The sequence below is a fragment of the Gambusia affinis genome, linkage group LG02, assembly GCF_019740435.1.
Source record: "Gambusia affinis linkage group LG02, SWU_Gaff_1.0, whole genome shotgun sequence".
Taxonomy (NCBI): domain Eukaryota; kingdom Metazoa; phylum Chordata; class Actinopteri; order Cyprinodontiformes; family Poeciliidae; genus Gambusia; species Gambusia affinis.
The window spans coordinates 17472276-17479304 of NC_057869.1; the positions used below are offsets into that span (position 1 = coordinate 17472276).

The 7029-nt window shown below is 37.2% G+C and overlaps 1 long non-coding RNA gene across 1 annotated transcript; it reads right to left on the minus strand.

Annotated features, from left to right (window-relative positions):
• Window positions 1-374: 374 nt before the first annotated feature.
• LOC122821691 lies at window positions 375-953 on the minus strand. The gene is made up of 3 exons (XR_006369051.1): window positions 888-953; window positions 583-752; window positions 375-470 (listed from the first exon to the last, which is right to left on the minus strand). It is a non-coding gene; the product is annotated as an uncharacterized LOC122821691 (long non-coding RNA).
• Window positions 954-7029: the final 6076 nt, after the last annotated feature.

A 7029-nucleotide genomic window follows, 5' to 3' on the forward strand; every position in this document is an offset into this window, starting at 1 on the left:
AGTAACAAGGGCACCTCTGAATGACAATGAAACTTTTTGGAGTGGCCTAGCCAAAGTCTGGACTCAAGGTCCAATTCAGGTAGTCTAGTATGACTTAAAACAGGCTGCTATTGCTCTAACTCTCTCACATGGCTGAAGTTAACAATTTCTTCAAATGAGAGTGGGTATTCCCCGGTGGTGATGCTGAAGGCTCATTGCCAGCTCTTGATGTCAGTTATTGCTGCTAAGGGTAACACGATTAGTTATTAGATATAGGGGCAATTACTTTTTCCAGCAAAAGTAGTTTTTCCAATTTGACCAACATGCTCATTTAGACTGGAAGCAATATTTGTCATGATTCTGGATTGTTGAGTGTATTCTTTGTGTGTTTAGATTTCTTCCTCTCGGCTGCAGTTCTCCATCGAAGGGGCCAAGTCAGTTGCAGCCTGGCAGCAGTCAACAAAGCTGGAGGCAGCCACATCATCAAGCTGCTGAAGATTTAAGGAGGTACCGTACACTAGCGCAACACCTGAATGTCAACCCTAGTATGATAAAGTCAAGCTTCCTCTCATGTATTTTTCTTGTGAACACCGAGTTACTTACTCTGTGACTTCTCTCTAGTCTTTAGACTGATTGCTCCATGTTCGCTGTCAACATTAGATATCAGATTCCTCAAGCAACAAGAAAGGACTCAACTGGAAACTCACTTGGTTGTCCTTTGCAGCTCCACCTCTCCAGCCATCTTACCTCCAGCATTTGATCGTGGGGATTCCCTGCAGAAAGAAAGCCGTTCAGAAACCATGCCACCTTCCGCACCACATCTCACTGCAAGCGGCTCAAAGCCAAAAATGTTCTCCCCAGAGCCAGAATTCTCCCCCATTTCAAGTAAGAACATTCATTATACTCACCAACAATACTCACTGACTTCCTTCTGCACTTTTCTACTACCTCTCCTCTTCTTCCTACACTCTCACCTGCAAAAGAGACCCAGCGTTATGGGATTATATTACCATCTGAAAATCCTTGGGAAAATTAATCTTCCCGGTACATCTAAAAAAAATTTGAATATTGCGTAAAACTCTAATAATTCTAGCCAGTCACCTCAGAAAGTGAAACTCATATACAGAATCATCACACGTAGAATGACACATTCCAAAACTTTGTGACTTATAAGTTTGATGATTGTGGCTTATAGGTAATAAAAACCCTAAATTCAGTGTCAGAAAATTAGATTACTGTGAAAAAAGTAATTATTCAAAATTCATGGTGTCACCTTAATCTGCTGATTAACTCAAAACACCTGCAAAGGCTTCCTGTCTCTCACTCTGGATCATTAGGCTACATAACCATGGGAAAACCTGCTGACTTGACAGATATCCAGAAGTCAGTCATTGACACCCTTCACAAGGAGGGTAAGCCAATAAAGACCATTGCTGAAGAAGATGGTTGTTCACAGATTTCTGTATCCAAGCATACTAACAGAAAATTGAGTGGAAGGAAGAATTGTGGTCACAGCAACAAGCAATATCTAGTCCAGAATTTGGGGGAGCTTCCCTTAAGGAGGACTAGTTGAAATTTGAGGGCTTCTAAAGGTGGGCTGAAATGGAATCACCATCAAGGCCGTCACAGAATGTTGCCATTCTAAACCAACCAGAGAAGATCTAAATGTGTCTTGTTTGAACCAGGAAGCGTCTAAGCCTGTCTTATTTTGGGAAAAGGAACTGGACTGTGTGCAATGGTCCAGAGTCCTGTTTTGAAGTGAAAATAAATTCTACATCTATTTAATTTGGAAATTAATGTTTTCAGAATCTAGACAAAGAGTGGAGAGGCACAGAAATCAAGTTGGTTGTAGTCCAGTGAGAAGTGTCCACAGTCATGGTTTGGGGTGCTGTGTCATCTGCTTGTGTTGATTTACAGAGTGGTACTAGTATTCGCAGGTCAAATATATTTTCCAAATTTCCTACATCCGATTACGCTTATCGAGAAAAGTACCAACACTTGTATTGCAAAAAATTAAATCTTGAAATATTTTATTTTATATGTGTTCACTGTAAAATAACTGTTTCAATTTCTGAAATAAATCCTACGCAATATTCAAATTTTTTTTTTATGTGCCTCTTCTTACTGAATGTGTTGAATATTTGAAAGGAAATTGCACTAAACTTGACAATATTGCGTTGTGGTGGCCCAAAAATGGTTCTGATGAATCTGATAGAAAATCTGTGAAGGAAGAATAGAATGATGAGGCCTTGAGGTTGAAAGAGGTCTTTCAACCTCAACAAGATGCTCAGTTATTATTAGTAGGGCATGACTACTGCAAAGACTTTCAAATTATTATAGAGAAAAGTATACATTTATGATGAGAAATGCTTTAAAATAAAATGTACATAGTTTTACTATTTTTTGAGACTCCTGTCTCAATTCCTATTGTGTCTCTTGTTCATTTCTGAACCAAAATGTTAAATAAATCTAAATCTGTAGAAATGTTCTTATTTCTTGAGTATTCAGCATATGAGCCTTTACCATTGGTGTATTATCTGAATTTTTAAGACTTCACAACTAAAAACCAATTTGTATTAATATTAAGTGATCCATGTGATTAGAAGGTCTGTAATCTGAAAGCTGAAATGGCACTTTCCTCCTTTTGGCAGTGCCGTTTTTGACAAAATTACTGTCAAAAAAAGCAGCGGATATCCAATGGACAATTACTTTTTAAGTGAGGTCGCGGAGCTCATTCCCAGTTTCCTAACATCAGTTCACTCCTGCCCCCCCCCCAACATACAGTACAAAGCCTCTTATGACCACATTAATGCAACTAATTACCATGTCAATCACAAGTAATGCTTATTAATTGCCCCTCAGAAAGAGGCTATATCAAACAGAGAGAAGTGCCTTTAAAAGCCTGCTGAAAGGCTGACTGTGGGGTAGGTTATGGGAGAGAGAGAGCTCTGTTTCAGGCCCACTGCTGGCATTAGTCAATCTGCTGTCCAGATGTCTTCCACAGGTGACAGCTGCAATAGCCTAACAAGCAAATTAATCACGGAGCTTTTGTGGCGCTTCATTTTAGGGAAACTCATTTCATTTCATAAAAGGCTTCATCTCGTGTGAAAAATGACAAATTGCGGCCATGGAACGATGTGGAGGACCGAGCAGCCGGCTCTCATTTCTGCAGCATGCCTGCAAGGTACCGAAGAATAGAGAGGCAAGGAGAGATAGAGTGAGGGGAGAACTGGGCCAGAACCAACGACACAGTAATGAAGCCCAACTCTGCCCCTGTGGGCTGGAGTTCTGACGAGCCTCACAGGTGGCGCAGTCAGATTAAAACTTTGAATGAGGGGGTGTGCTCCGAAGTCTGTCACTCATTCTCCCACAATTACAACACTGGAAGACATTTGGAAAAGCTGGCCCTCACATGTGTTTGATGTTTGGGACTTTTACTTGATTTAAACCCAGATGGATTGTATCTTAATGCCTTCTGTGGCTTACTATGATGTTTAATCTCACAGTTTAGAGGTGGTTTGGGAGAAAAAATGTGGAGCCTGTTTCTTTGTGGAAAAGACAGACCGGGATGATTGTGTCTGAAACAAACATATACAGCTTGGGAATAGTACACTTCCAAAAATAACAGCACTATCAGTTGTGCTACAGCTTTGACTTATTGGCCAGACCTTTCTGTAAAATCAATCAAACCCACTGCTGTGCAGCATTAGGAGTCTAGTTTTGGCTATGAATAACTATGAATAATTGCTTATGGCAATTATTAATAAAAACTTGTAATTTATATTGAAATTCCAAAGTTGAGGAACTACGTGATTATCAAGAAAATAGTAGCCAAATGTTTCAGTCTCAGTTATTACCTGCCTGATAAAGCTTAGGTTTTAAAATAATAGATGAAGGCATCAGTCCGGCACTGGCGTTATCTGAACAGCAGGATGCTACACCCATTTGGAATAAACATAGACAACTTCTTTCAAATATACAAGAGTTTAACGAGAAATCAACATTACAGTTAAACCTTTAATCAAAAAGCTTGCTGTGCTAGTAACAGTCCCTAAACTACTGAGAAAAAAAAAAAAAAAAAATCAAACAAATGACTAATTACTTGTGCAGTATTATCCACATCATCAATTATCAGTCTTTATGACCCTCCGACATCAACGTTTACCTTTCTAATATTTTTCACATTTCTTACTTCCATGTCTGTTATAACATGCTTTTGCAAAATGTGTTCCTGCTTAATATACAATTTATTTTTTATCCTCCTGATTATTTATTTTAGTTGTACAAATATTGAAAAGGAAATGTAATTTTTTTTTTTTATGTTCAGGAATTTCTTCTCTGAATAACTTTAAAGTGGATAACCAGAATTTTTTCAAGACTCAAACTACAGCCGTCAGAATGGTCCTATTTCTAATCGTATTTCTCCTATAAAAAAATGTCCAGTAGGTTCACATGCTTTGTAAAAATCCTTCATGTTTAGCAGTAGTAGTCATTTACATTAAAATTATAAATTAACAGTGAGTATCAATGTAGCCTCTTGGCGTATTACTAATAATCATCGTTGGGTGATTGGTGGAGTTAAACTGATCTAAGCTCAGTTTGTTTAAATACTTTTCTGTAGCAGGTAATATTAACTTGGATTTACATTCAGCAGCAACAAAACAAAAAGTAGTGTTTTAATTAGTTTTTCTCTAAATGAAACCTAATCAACTCTTTCAGTTACTGGTTTCTGAAAAGATCATTTTAGAGAGCTTTGACAAAATATGTTTCCGCTGACCAAAAACACCCATTCAGATAACGCTTTCATCTGCTGACCCAGGGAATAAAAATACCAACAATGTATTTAAGAAATGTTGAGAACGAGCTAGATTTGTATTGAACCCGTTTGGCAGCACAAACAGGCTGACCTCCAGGTTAAACCAAAAGTGTACTCCACATTTTTCATGGAAATTCAAACATTGTGTGCATATGTTTTAAGTGATTCCTGAGCTGTGAAAACATTTAGCTGCAAAACATGACAAGAATGTCACATCAATACGTAAAGGTATTTCACACAAAAGTATGGAAAATTGAATAGCCACACAGGAGCAACGAATTAAACTTTTTGGATTTAAAAGCTTTAGAAAGCCATTAATACAAGGAGGAGATAAATCCTTGAAAGCTGTCATACAAAAACTATAATTATCATTGTCACGAGAAAAGAAAAGAGAACACGGAGGGGAGAGGATTACATTCCTTCAGAACAGAAGAACGTTCTGTGTTTATTTCTCCTCATTTGTGGAGAGAAATTCTGGGGTGACAGATGTCAGCAACACTTTATAATTTAGGACAATTATCATGTTCGCTCTCGTCTACAGGTGCATATTGTCTTCGACGTTCAATTCTTCAAATTCTCACTTCAACAGGCTCTTAGTGTAAAGACATTCATTCCCACCCTCTTGAACATTTGACCATGGCAGGGGGCTCTTTGCTTAATGGATTAACAGAAGCAGATTCTTTGGCAATACTTTTAATGTTGTTTTTTTAGCATAGCTGAAAACTTTTCATTTCTTTTATCCCTATTAAAACCTTCAACAAACTTTCTTGGTGAATTCATTCTATGGAGTTGAAGAACATTTTGCAGCATTTCACCAGGATCCTCATTGTTCCCACAATTTTCTTTTGAAAAGAGCTTCATCTAAGAAAAAAAAACCTTTAGTATGCTCCTCAAAGGCCTTTATTGCTTTTCTTAACAGTTAGGTCTGCAAATCCTTCTTGTATTACAGTATATATATATATAACACCCAAGCATCTAATCAGAGTGAGAAAGCTCCTTTTATACAATTTTACATCCAAGCAAGCACATTAAAAGCCCACATAACATAAAAAACTATCAAAGAAAGACACCTAATGAACAAGTAGGTAATGTATAAATATCGCCTTTAAAAAAGTTTTTAAGGTGAGGATGATGATCATCTTGCCGTCGGAGACAGTACAGTGCCACAGGGTCCCTACAACCCTGATGCCCAGATGCAAAATTTTGCCAAGAGACTGAGAGATAGGGCAAAATCTCTGACTCCTCAAAGTGGTCCCATTGGCAGATATGCTGTTATCAGGACAGCCTGTAGCATGCATCTTTAAACAGTCAAACACAGATATCAAAAAGAAGCTTCATACAGTGTGGAAGGTGAAACTCAGCCAAAGAGGCACCTGTGAATGACCCACTGAGATGCAGTTTAGATCGATGCAGTGAAAACAGCTACTGAAGAAAAATATTTGCAGGAACAGAGCTGCCTCATGATAAAATTATTACTCTCACTAGATAGCTGCACTTTATTTGTACAGAACCAACAACATTTTGTGTTCCAGTTTATATGCACAGAGGCTTGAAATGTCAAGACATAATGGAAATAGGACTGTTAAATTAATGTTTGATTCTTAAATTTAGGGAAATGTCCTTATCTCCTTGAAGAATCTGCAGATATTTAAAGGTTTGAAACTGTGTCATTTTTAAAATAGTTTGCACAATATTCCATCTGCCTTTTAGATTTTTTTTTGCTTTGACTTTGCCTTTTACTCATTGCTAGTCTTTAATTGACTGAAAGATTGATTTTTATCTTTCTTTATATCACTCTGACCAATGATTTATTCAGATTCCTAAACACAATTTGGACAAGGCTCATTCCCATTTTATGCATTAACAAATAAATATAAAAAAATATACAAATATACAAATTTGAAAGAAACCAGGATTTTACTGATAGAAAATGTGATAATTTTTTTAAATGAGATGATTTCCTCTCTCCTGAAAATTACAAAAAAAATGTTGGTATAACTTCTGGAAAGCCTGGAGCAATATAACACAAAATCTAGTGCCTAGGAAGAAAACATTTGAAAGAAAGGGGTGGTTTAATTTATCAGTCTAGACGTGCTTACAAAAGAGAGATTAAACATTCACAAACTGAGATCACATGGAGGCAGCACACTAAAGTGACTCAAGAAATGCATCACAACTCTTCCAGGTGGTCACGAAAATTTGAAAACAGTTTTTGTGTATTTTATCAGTTGAAT